Source organism: Rhinopithecus roxellana, chromosome 11 (assembly GCF_007565055.1).
Source record: "Rhinopithecus roxellana isolate Shanxi Qingling chromosome 11, ASM756505v1, whole genome shotgun sequence".
NCBI lineage: Eukaryota > Metazoa > Chordata > Mammalia > Primates > Cercopithecidae > Rhinopithecus > Rhinopithecus roxellana.
Window position 1 is genome coordinate 78,416,999 of NC_044559.1, and position 12,897 is coordinate 78,429,895.

Sequence of the window (12,897 nt, forward strand, 5' to 3'; positions counted from 1 at the left end):
TATCCTCACTCTGGTCACTATATGATTATGAGGAGGTAGACTTTCATCCTGTTTGGTTGTAGTAGCTCATCCCAGAGTTATAGATTTGCTTGCTTTTTTCTGTCCTTCTTGACCTTTTTTTTTTTTTTTTTTTGCTTTTTGAGACAGATTCTCACTTCGTCACCCAGGCTGGAGTGCAGTGGCATGATCATAGCTCACTGCACCCTTGACTTCCTGGTCCTTGACCTTCTAACCCTCACCCCAGGTGCTCTTTTGGCTGGAGCAAGCCTGAGAGTCACATAAAGTCTGCAGGTTCAGCCTCCAAAACCCCTCTCTGGGAGATGGGCTCAAGAAGGATTTCTTCTTATGTTCTAAGGACTACTGGGATCCTTATTGCCTGGCTATTTCAGCCTCAGAAGGGTTTGGCTAGAATATCCCTGGGGAGGCAGGCTCTCAGGGCCAAAAATAGTGGGCTCAGGGAGAACAAAAGCTCTAAGTGTGACTCAGGGAGAAACAAGAACTAGGATACTTTGTGTAATGTATCCTTACTCCAAAGGAGTTGTATATGGTTAAACTCTTGTATTTTCTTATTAAAACTTTTGCAAAGTGGGTTGAGAAGAAAGTGTTACTTCCAGTGTTACACCCTCAACACTTTTTCCTGTGGAGACTCCAGCATGTTCATTATGTTTTCTGAAGCCATGGCACTGTAGTGCTCTTTCATTTCTGTTACTGTTGTTTAATAATATAAAATGAGACATTTTGCTCCATTTTTCATTCATATTTTTGTCCTAATTACTTTTAAAATATATTCTGGTGTCATGTCAATATTTATAGTCTAATGTTTAAGACTTGGACTTTGGTTCTTAGGATGTTATTTTTGAATCAGCTGTATCTGGTAAGGTAATAGATATTGAAAGTGCCTTGTAAATTGTCCAGTGGCATAAAAGTATTGTCATATCTTTATGACATAAAAGAGAAATTGTTTTCTTCTTTTTAGTATGGAAATACTTTACAAAGCCATTTGCTGGGTGACTGTGTGATGGCCTTGTGGTTTGGATTTCATGATTTTTGGTGTTCCCTTGAAGGGTTCCAGATATAACCTATACCAAAGAAGAGGAAAACTTCTCCAGTACATTCCATGATCTGACCTTGATTTGAAAATAGTTGTAAGTGTAATAGAAAAAAGATTTATCAAAATAGTGCACTACACTTACTATAAAGCAAGTTCTAAACACAAGACTCAAAGAGTCACGCATATAACTCAAAGAAAGGCTGGAGGCCAGTCATGGTGGCTCATTCCTTTAATCCCCACACTTTTGGAGGCTGAGGTGGGAGGATATCTTGAGTCCAAGAGTTCAATACCAGCCTGTGAAACATAGTGAGATTCCATCTCTACAAAAAAGACAAAATTAGCCAGGTATGGTGGTTTGGTCCTGTAGTCTAAGCTACTCAAGAGGCTAATGGAGAGGAACTGTTGAGGCTACAGTAAGCCCTGATTGAAGTGTGAGCTTTCTCACACTTTCTCTAGGGGGTAAAGAGAGATGGGGATAGGGTAGACTGTTTCAAGTCCTAGATGAAGCATGGCAGCCATAGTAGCACCTGGGAAGGGCATTGCAGGCTGAGGAAACAGTAAGCACAAAGTCTATGTGGTTGTTTTGTCACAGGCCCAGCAGGAAGGCTAGTCTAAGTAGAGCAGGGTGAGTCAGGGATAGCAGGAGATATCTCTGGAGAGGGAAGCTAGGCCACATCTTTTAGGGCCTTTGTCCATTTTGTGATAAACATTTATTTCAAAATAGTTGAATTTGATTAAACTTGTGTTTTGCTATTAAAAGTGTATTTGATTCTAAATCAGTTGAGAATACATAGAGTTACAGCATGACAGGGTCTGATTGGTGTGTTTAAAATATTACTTTGGACTGGGCATGGTTACTCATGCCTGTAATCCCAGTGCTTTGGGAAGCCAAGGAGGGAGAATTGCTTGAGGCCCGGGGTTTAAGATTAGCCTATGCAGCATAGCAAGATCCTGTCTCTACAAAAAATGATGGCAAAATTAATGATACATGGTAGTATGTGCCTGTAGTTCTATCCACTGGGGATGCTGAGGCAGGAGCATTGCTTGAGCCCAGGAGTTTGAGCTGCAGTGAGCCATGATCATGCCACTGCATTCCAGCCTGGGCACCAGACTGAGACTCCATCTCTAAAACAATAAATTTAAAAAAGTAAAGCAAAGTATCACTCTGCCTTCAGGTTAAAAATATGACTGTCCTGGGCCTAAGAACGACAGCAAGGAAACCAGATAGGCAGCTAGTCAGCTGTGTTGGTAAGGGATGGGATGGCTTAGAGAGTGGAGCCCAGGATAAAAGAGGCCTCATCACTCTGCACATCTCATCCTATGCTGAAGCACCCAGAATGACAGAAGGAAAGTGTGAGAGGCAAGGCCTGGCTTGCCCAGTCCCTGAGCCTGAACATCGACAAATCAAAAAGTACTTGCAGGTTCCATCCTCACAACCAACCCTGTGAACCAGGCAAGTAAGGTACTATTGCCTGTGTGTTATAGGTGAGGAGACCCAAGCACCTAGTCATGAGAATTAGAAGGCATTTATAGAGACAGAGAAACCACTTCGAGATAATCAGGAGTGAATAACACTGTGATTCTTGCTCATGAAAGGAATGCATGTGGCTGGAATGGAAAGGATCCAGCTGAGATTTTGGCGGACAGGTTATGGTTGGCATTTTTCTTCTCAATTTTCGGTGAACATAATGTTGTTTATGTAATTTATAATGAAAGAATGCATTCCCATTCTATTGGGTTAGGCCACAAAGTAATTAAATTACTGAAGCTATTTGAAACAAGAGCCCCCAATTGCATTGAAGCAGCAGGCAGCTAACTACAAAGACACTTCATTTTCACTGCGCTGGCGGGTCTGTGGCTGAGTTTGGATAGGGCTTTGTTCATTGGGATAATATCTGTCAATCCTGTGAATCAGGGATGTCTTTGCCTGGAAGATGTGCCTGGTGAAGTTTCTTCTAACTTCAGATATTTCCTAATGAATTTCCAAACATTCTTTACAACTTAGACCGTGCTCAGCCTCCAAGTATCCTCATCATTGGCAAAGAATGTGAACTTTACAAGATGCTTCAAGAGAAACAGGAGTTGAATGAGCTCCTAAAACAGTCTGTGTTTCCTGGCTTTGCAGGAAATTCTGGAGTCTGGAAAACCTGCAGTCAGGCTGTCATTCAAGGTCAGGTGTAAGAGTCAGTCATTGTGGAAGAACAGGTGAACACAGCCTGGATTAGGTGGAAAAAGCACGGTGTGATTTGGAGGGCACGGGCTTTTAAAATGAAGAAAGTGAGAGAGAGGGAGAGAAAGAGAGAGAGAGAGATTGAGCTCACAAACCACACTCTAGTGGTGGCTGAGGAGTGGGAGTGGGTGAAGACCATGGGTGATGAGAAGCAGAATGAGATTGAATCAGTGCCCAGTGAAGACAGGTGCCAACTTTCCTCTGGGGCCATGTCTTTGGTTTTTCTCGGGAATGTCCTCTTCAGAGCTTGAGAGCCCTAGTGTGGCCATGTTCTTACCATGTGACTTTAGGCAAATCTCTGAATCTTCTGAGGCCTGTTTTCTTGTCTGTCCATCAGGATAAAAATCCTTCCTCCTACAATTTTTATGGATGTCAAATGTCACAAATTGTGTGAAACATCCATCACCAAGACCAACTGGGTGCTTCATTATTATTGTGATGTTTCAAATCTCAAGAGGCTCTCCTGTATATGGTATATACACTATATACCATATATTTATTATGATAATATTCAAGCAGATAGCAGTAAAAGTATCTTCACTTAATAACAATGGCATATTGTGAGAAAGTCTGACAGGTGGATGTATTGAAGAAGGGATGCTTTTTTCCCCTCTCATAAACCTGACCTGTGGATCAGCAATTCTCATGCTCTGCTCCTCCCTGGTGGTTCCTCATTAACACCTCCCATGATACTCATTGGCAGACTTTTCCAGACAGCTGGATTTGCATCCTTTCCTAGTTTCTGTGATGCCCAGCTCTCCACACTCTCTCCCTTTCTTGAGGCTTGGCATCTCACAGGGGTCTTGCTTTCTATGCTCTCTTTACCTCTCTCATGGGCCCACCTGCAAAGAGATAGTTCGTGCTCCCTGGGGTGGGGGGTACACCTTGTGATTATGTGTGTGTGAGACCTGCCTTTGTAAAGGAATTGACATGTCGGCTGATAGTTTATTTCCTTCTGGAAGAAGAAACTCCCTCCTCAAGGTCCGCAGCTGAAGATTCAGCTTCCTTGGGAGCCCTTTCTGAGTAGAGAGTTCCCTTCCGAACACCTGAGACCTGAGCTTCCTCCCTATTTGGGTGGATTCTTCAGAGAGAGTGGCAATTTACAATCATAGGAAATTAGGGGAAAAAAGTGCTTCTTTCATGCTGAGATGATATTGTTCTACCAGCACTTTCCTCCTTTGCTTGGAGTACCTGAGCAGCTGGGAAGTAATGAGCCACACTTTGTATCAAGTTCTAATATTAGCTTTGCCTGTTGAACAACTTGGGGATCAACCCTTGAGATGACAGCTTTGTTAAAACATGTGGGAAACCACAGCTTATTTCACTGTGTGAGGGGTGTGAAACCCTTCACTGAGAGGCAGTCAGTTCATCGCAGACCTAACTAGGACATAGACAGATGCTGCAGAACTCATCTGGGCTCACAGAGAAAAACCTGAGCATGGAGTTGGCAGCTCCATGCGCATCATGATCTGGACTCCTTCCATCCTGTGCTCCAGCAACCATACCCATGGCTTCTGTTCCCAAAGTTACGTTGTGGTCTTAGTTAACAGCTGGTGCTCCAGCAATCATACACACTTCCAGGCATCAGGGAAGCAGTGAAGAGGAATGGAGACATGGCTATTGGGGGAATCCCTATTTCGGCTGAGCCAGCTTTCTCCTTCCAAGAAGTGCCACACTACTCTTCCATTTACATTTTATTGACCACAATTTAGTCACAGGACCATATGTAGTTGCATGAAAGTCTGGGATATATTTACATATTTTATCCCTTAGGGTTAATGTCTTCTTTCCACGAACAGAATTGATATTTTGTAGAAAAGAGAGGGAGATAACAGATCTTGTAGTTTCTCCTGTATCTCTTAATATGCACTTGTAATTAAGTTTTTACTGAATACAATAGGATAAATTTCAATCCAAACATTCATCACATGCAGAAGGCTGTCCAGGGAGGAAACCCAAATGCCTGTTTTTATTTGGGATAAAATGTTGAAAGCTTAGAACGGTAAAGACAGTAAAGACCTTTGATGAAGGGTCCTGTCTTTCAGAAAGGCCTCTGGTTCAGAAAGCAGCACTTCAGGGTAGAAAGGGCACTAGGATCCAGAAAATCTCTTTATTTATCCACCTTCTTTTGTAGAATGTTTTCCTTGGGTATATAATTTTATGTAGTTAAAAATCATTTGTGAAAGTTTCTACATTATTTATTCCAACATCATCTTTTCTCCATTCTGCTTCTCTTCTCCTTTAGAGACTCCAATTAGATGTATAGTAGATATAGGCTTAATATGACACCAGATGTCAACTAATGTCCTCTTTTATTCTTTTCAATTTTATTCTTTTTTCTCTCTGTTCCACAATTTGCATAATTTTTGTTGACATTTTCTACTTGGTTCCATTTGCTGTTATGCCCATCCAATGCATTCTTCACTTTAGATATTGCAATTTTGAATACTAAAATGCCTCTTTGGTTTATTTTAGGGTTTTTTTCTCTGCTAAATTTGTTCATTGTCTCCAATTCCATCTCTCAATTCTTTAACATATTTTTAATAGATAATTTCATGTCCTTTCCTGCTAATTTCAACATCTTGATCATCTGTGGGTCTGTTTCTTCTGACAAGTTTTTACTTGAATCATATGTTACATTTTTCTGCTTTGTTTCATACCTCATAAGTTTTGATTGCATGCTAGAGACACTGGATAAAACAACAGTAAAAACTAAAGGTTTGCCATACCTTTTTCTGTATCAGGCCGAATGAAAAGCTAAACTCTTTGCACTAATCATAAATTGAGTGCCTTTGGTGTTAGAATTCAATTTTAATTAGTTTCAGTTAATTCACTTCATTGTTATGAGAGCAGGATCATGCCCCTTTCCTCAGCAGGGCTTGAGATATAAGCACCTGAGGCTTTTTGTTTGCTTTCCAGTTGAGCTCCAGCTTTTCATACTAAGGAGACCTCTTCTTCCAGCCCATCCTCAGTGTGCTATACTCTGCTGTGTGTATGGTAAATGTCTGTTGGGGTGGAACTCACAGTAAGGAATGCTGTTATGTCTAGGACCCCAACAGATTACTCTTTGTTACTCTAGGCCACTCAGTCATTCAAAATTCAGCTGATTCTTCTTACTCTTTAGGTGTAAAAATGGCCTATCTAGGGAAGAACCTAACGTCCTCTGGGGTTGAGTTGCACCCTCAACTCTCCTTTAGATCATTAAGATCTTGGTGTCTCTCCAGTGTGTTCTTGATATATTACTATGGGAACAATGGTCTTTCGTGACCATCTACAATGTAACCAGAAGTGAAATTTCACTCTTTAGTCCTATTCTGACCCAAGTATTTTTCTCCCCAAATAAGCTTTCTAAAAATTTAATTAGCATGTCACGAAGATGAAACGATTTGAATGAATTTACACAAGCAGTAACAGGGCAATATTTTCTCACAGAATAATTGTGTGTTATCTGTCTGTGAATATATCATGTGTTATTGGAATGAAATAATTCATGTCTATGGAATATAAAACAACTGTAGGCACAGATGTATTTGTCACTTAATATGACTGTATTTTTATTGCCAGATGTAGATTTGACTCTTTCTTCCTGGGTCCACATGGTGCTTTGATGCAATTGGATCAATTAAAGGACCTTTTAATGAATTTGGTTGTCTAAGTATCTTTTAGTGTTTCTCTTTAAGTGTGGTTTCTCTTTAAATATATACTTTATTAAAATTAACAATATAAATTTCCTACAAATTTCCTCCATTACTTATTAATTAGTGTTTCATCATAAACACTTTAAGAAACAGTAGACCACAGAACAATTATGGAATACACACAAATATCACCTACTAAATGGGTATATTTAAAATCACTGCTTCCTCTTTGTTCACTGTCAGTACTTTTGTTCTATTTTCAACATTGTTTGTCTTAAGTAAGTTATATTTTCTTAGTTTGTTTAATGGTGATATATATATATATATATATATATATATATTCATTTTGTATTCTACCTGCTTTCATTGGAAAGAACAATAATGTTGCCATAAGGAAATTCCAGAGGCTGCATCATTGATAAAGAAAAAAGGTTTATTTGGCTTACAGTTCTGCAGATTGTACAAGAAGCATGACACAAGCATCTGCATAGTGTGAGTGCCTCAGGTTGCTTTCACTCATGCTGGAGGCAGGAAGGAGACAGCTTGTGCAGAGAATACAGGGCAAGAAAGGAAATGAGAGTGGAGGAGGTCCAGGCTATTTTTGGGTTTAAAATGTAGATTTTAATTTTCTGAATTAATTTTAACTTCCAGGATACATGTGGAGGACGTGCATGTTTGTTAAATAGGTACACATGTGCCATAGTGGTTTGCTGCACCTATCAGTCCCTCACCTAGGTATTAAGCCCTGTATGCATCAGCTATTTATCCTGATGCTATCCCTCCCCCACCCCCCTAACAGACCCCAGATTGTATTGTTCCCCTCCCTGTGTCCATGTGTTCTCATCATTCAGCTCCCATTTATGAATGAGAACATGTGGTGTTTGGTTTTCTGTGCCTGTGTTAGTTTGCTGAGGATAATGGCTTCCAACTCCAACCATGTCCCTGCAAAGGACATGATCTCGTTTCTTTTTATGGCTGCATAGTGTTCCATGGTGTATATGTACCACACTTCCTTCATCCAGTCTATCATTGATTGGCATTTGGGTTGATTCCATGTCTTTGCTATTGTGAACATATGTGTGCATGTAGCTTTATAATAGAATAATCTATATTCTAGTTCTAGAGCCTTGAGGAATCACCATACTGTCTTCCACAATGGTTGAACTAATTTGCATTCCCATCAACAGTGTAAAAGCTTTCCTACTTTTCCATAGCATCTGTTGTTTCTTGACTTTTTAATAATCGCCATTCTGACTGGCATGAGATGCTATCTCATTGTGGTTTTGACATGCATTTATCTAATGATCAGTGATGTTGAGCTTTTTTTCATGTTTGTTGGCTGCATAAATGTCTTCTTTTGAGGAGTGTCTGTTCATGTTCTTTGGTGCCAGGCTCTTTTTAACAACCAGCTCTCCTAGGAAGAAATAGAGGGGGAGCTCACTCCCCTCCCTCCACAGGATGGGCATTGATCTATCCATGAGAGATTAACCCCCACTCCCCAAACACCTTCCACAAGGCCCCACATCCAAACACTGCCGCAATGGGGATTAAATGTCAACATGAGATTTGAAGAGGACAAACTTCCAATAGCAATGTTGATAATTGGTTAAAACATTGGTGGTAATTATTTAACTCGCACTACCAGCTCTGATGACCCACATGGTGCTTGACTCTGCAAGGGCTTAAACTCACACAATGGCTGATTGTCATCTTGCGTTTGAAAATGTCTCCACTTTTTTAGGATGGTCTTTTAATCTAAATGAATGGAGATCCATAGCAAATCAGTATTCAGGCTGAAAATCATAAGAGTCTTACTTTACATGTACACTTCTTCAAAAGAAACTTTCATATTCCTTGAAAGTTCGTCTGTAAGATAAGCGAATTGAGTAAACTACGGTCACTTTTATTTTCGTTAAAGGCTCTACATGGCAATATCCTAAAAGGCCACAAGATGGCAGGCATTCTCTTTAAAGTAGAACTTTGACCTAAATGTCCAAGACTTCCAAGAGTTTCTCTTTGGTTCATGAAAACTAGGAAACAAGACCTTTCTTCATTTGTAACCCATGCTTGTAGTTGGAAAACAAATATCTATTTTATTCTCCTGTCACGGAAAGATGAAAATCAAAACATGCTTGCCTTTAGGAATGTCTACTCGTTTGTCTTAGTTTTTCTCCTGAAACAATATGGACAACTTTTTATTTTTCACCTGTAATCTTTCAAATATCTGACTTTATTCTCTGCCACCTTTTTCTCTCTCTGTTTCTCTAGACCTACACTCAGTTACTTTTACTTCTCAGTATGTGAAAAGGCTTCATGATTCTTAGCACCTCATTTTTTTCTACAAATGTTTAACTGTCTCTAGGCTTTGCAAGCAGCTATAAGTCTGTGCTGATACCTGTAATTACTATGTATAAAGCTTTAGAAGAGTGGTCTCTTATAATATTTTTTCTTTTGCATTGCAGAAAGCTTTGGGTGAAATAGGCAGGATGTGTGAATGGGTATTTGTAAGGCCATTGTTAAGTGGCTTAGGGTGAAATAACCCTGTCTTGGGTATGTCTTTATCAGTAGGGTGAAAATTGTATTCCAACAAATTGGATAACCTCAATGAAATGGAAAAATTCCTAGAATCACAAAACCTACCAGGACTAATCACAAACAAATAGAAAATTAGAATATACCTGTAACTTATAAGGAAATTGAAACATGAGTCAAAAAACAGTCTTACCAAAAACAGCTTATGGCCAGATGGCTTCTCCGAGGAATTCGACCAAACATGTAAAGGGAAGTTAGCACAAATCCTTCTCAAAGTCTTCCAAGTAATTAAAGAGGAGAAAACAGTTTTAAACTCATTGCATGAGGCCATCATTATCCTGATACTGAAATCAGACAAAGACACTACAAGGAAGAAAACTACATCCATATCTCTTATAAATACAATTGACCTTAAATAATGCAGGTGCTAGGGACTCCCAAAGCCTGTGCAGTCAAAATTTTATATATAGGTTTTGTCTCTCCTAAAACGTAACTGCAAATAGCTTAGTACTGACTGGAAGCTTTACTGATAACAGAAACACTTCATTAACCTATATTTTTGGTGCTATATGTTTCATATACTATATTCTTACAATAAAGTAGGCTAGAGAAAAGATGATGTTATTAAAATAATGAGGGAAATATAGTTACTATTCGTTGAATGGAAGTTAATCATCATAAAGGTCTCTGTATTCGTCATGTTTACATTGAGTAGGCTGAGGAGGAGGAAAAGGGGAGATTGGTGGTGTTGTCCTAGGGTTGGAAGAAGTGGAAGAGATGGATGAGGTAGATAGAAAGTCAAGAGAGACAGGGGCACTTGGTGTAATTTTATTGAAAAAAAAATCTGCCTAAAAGTGGATCTGCACAGTTAAAATATGTGTTGTTTAAGGGTCAGCTGTGTATTGTTTTAGTAGAACAGTGGTTGTATGTGTTTGTAAATCTTATATTTGTAATTAAAAATAACAATTGTATATACTTATAGGGTACAACGTCATGTTATCATACACGTATACATTGTGAAATGATCAAACCAGAGTAATTAGCACATCTGTTAACTCAAATATTTATCATTTGTTTGTGGTGAGAACATTCAAAATTTTCTTCCTCAGCTATTTTGAAATATGTGATTCCTTATTATTAACTGTAGTCATTATGGTGTGCAATAGAACACCAGAACATTTTCCTCCTAAACACCTGAAACTTTGTACCCATGGACCAACATCTCCCCTTTCTCCATCTACACCCCCTTCCAGACTCTTAGGGCCACCATTGTACTCTAAGCTTTTATGAGTTTGACTTTTTCAGATTCCACATGTAAGTGAGATTATATGGTATTTTTCTCTTTTGTGCTTGGCTTATTTATCTTAATATAATGTGCTCTAGGTTAATCCACTTTGTCATAAAAACAGAACATTTTGTCTTTTTAAAATGCAGAACAGTATTCCATTGTGTATATATACCACATTTATAAAATACATTCATTCATTGATGGACACTGAGGTTGTTTCTTTTTCTTGGTTATAATGAATAATACTGCAATAAACATAAAAGTGTATGTATCTCTTAAAAATATTGATTTCAATTCATTTGAGTTTATAACCAGAATTAGGAATGCCGGAGCATATAGTAATTCTATTTTTAGGTTTTTGAGAGCCTCCACATGGTTTTTCAAATGTCTGGCACTGATATATCACACAACCAACAGTGTACGGGTTTTTTCTTTACTCCACATTCTCACCAACACTTGAGGTCATTCATGTTTTAGATCACAGCCAATCTATCAGGTGTAAGGTGATAGTTTACTGTGATTTTAATTTGTGTTACTCTGATATTTAGGGATGCTGAACGTTTTCTTATGTATCTATTGGCCATTTGTATATCTTCTTTGTTTCTTGTTTCTCTGTACTCAAATCCTTTTTTTCCCCCATAACTTTTATTTTAGATTCAAGAGGTACATGTGCAGGATTGTTACTTATGTTGCATGATGCTGAGGGGAAAAATGATCCCATCACCAAGGTACTGAGCATACTTCCCAATAGTTTTTCAACACTTGCCCATTTCCTCCCTCCCTTGTCTAGTAGACCCAGCTTCTATTTTTGCCATTTCCATGTCGATTAGTATGTGACGTTTAGCTCCCACTTATAAATGAGAACACATAGTGTTTGATTTTCTGTTCCTGTATTATTGTGCTTAGAATCATGGCCTTCAGATGCACCCATGTTGCTTCAAAGAACATGATTTCATTAATTTTATGGCTGCATAATATTCCAAGGTGTGTTTGTACCATATTTTTTTAATCCAATGTAACATTGAGCACTTGGGTTGATTCCGTGTCTTTGCTATTGTGAATTATGCTGCAATAAACATGTGAGTGCATGTGTCTTTTGGCAGAGAATTTGTTTTCTTTTGGATATATACCCAGCAAGAGGATTGCTAGGTTAAATAGTAGTTCTGTTTTAAGTTCTTTGAAAAATCTCCAAAGTACAATCTGACTGGTGTGAGATAATACCTCATTGTGGTTTTGATTTGCATTTCCTGATTATTAGTGATATGAAGTATTTTTTTATATGTTGGTTACTTATCTGTCTTCTTTTGAGAAGTGTCCGTGTCTTTTGCCTATTTTTTAATAGAATGAGTTTTTTGCATGTTCAGTTCCTCATAAATTCTGGAATACTAAACCTTTGTCAGATGTGTTGCTTGTGAACATATTCTGCCATTTTGTAGGCTGTGTGTTTACTCTGTTGAGATTTTCTTTTACTGTGAAAAAGATTTTTTTTTTTGATTTAACTAGGAGTCACTTGTCAATTTTTTGTTGCAATTACTTTTGAGGACTTAGTCAAACATTCTTTGCCAACACTAACATTCACAATAGTATTTCCTAGGGTTTTTTTTTTTTTCCTGGGATTCTTATAGTTTCAGTTCTTATATTTAAACATTTAATCTATCTTGAATTAATTTTATATATGGTGAAAGAAAGAGATCTAGTTTTATTTTTCTGCATATGACTAGCCAGCTGTCCCAGCACAATTTATTGAATAGGGAGTCCTTTCCTCATTGCTTAATTTTTGAGAACTTTGTCAAAGATCAGATGATAGTAGGTGTGTGGCTTTATTTCTGGATTCTCCACTCTTTTCCACTGGCATATGTGTCTGTTTCTGTACCAACACCACACTATTTTGGTTTCTGTATACCTACTGTGTGCCCACAAAAAGTAAAACTGTTTTTAAAAATTTAACTTGAAGCTCTGGAATACATATGCAGAATGTGCAGGTTTGTTATATAAACGTACACATGCCATGGTGGTTTGCTACACCCATCAACTCGTCATGCACATTAGGTGTTTCTCCTAATGCTATCCCTCCCATAGCCCCCCAGTCCCCAACAGGTCCCTGTGTTTTATGTTCCCCTTCCTGTGTCCATGTGTTCTCATTGTTCAACTCCCACTT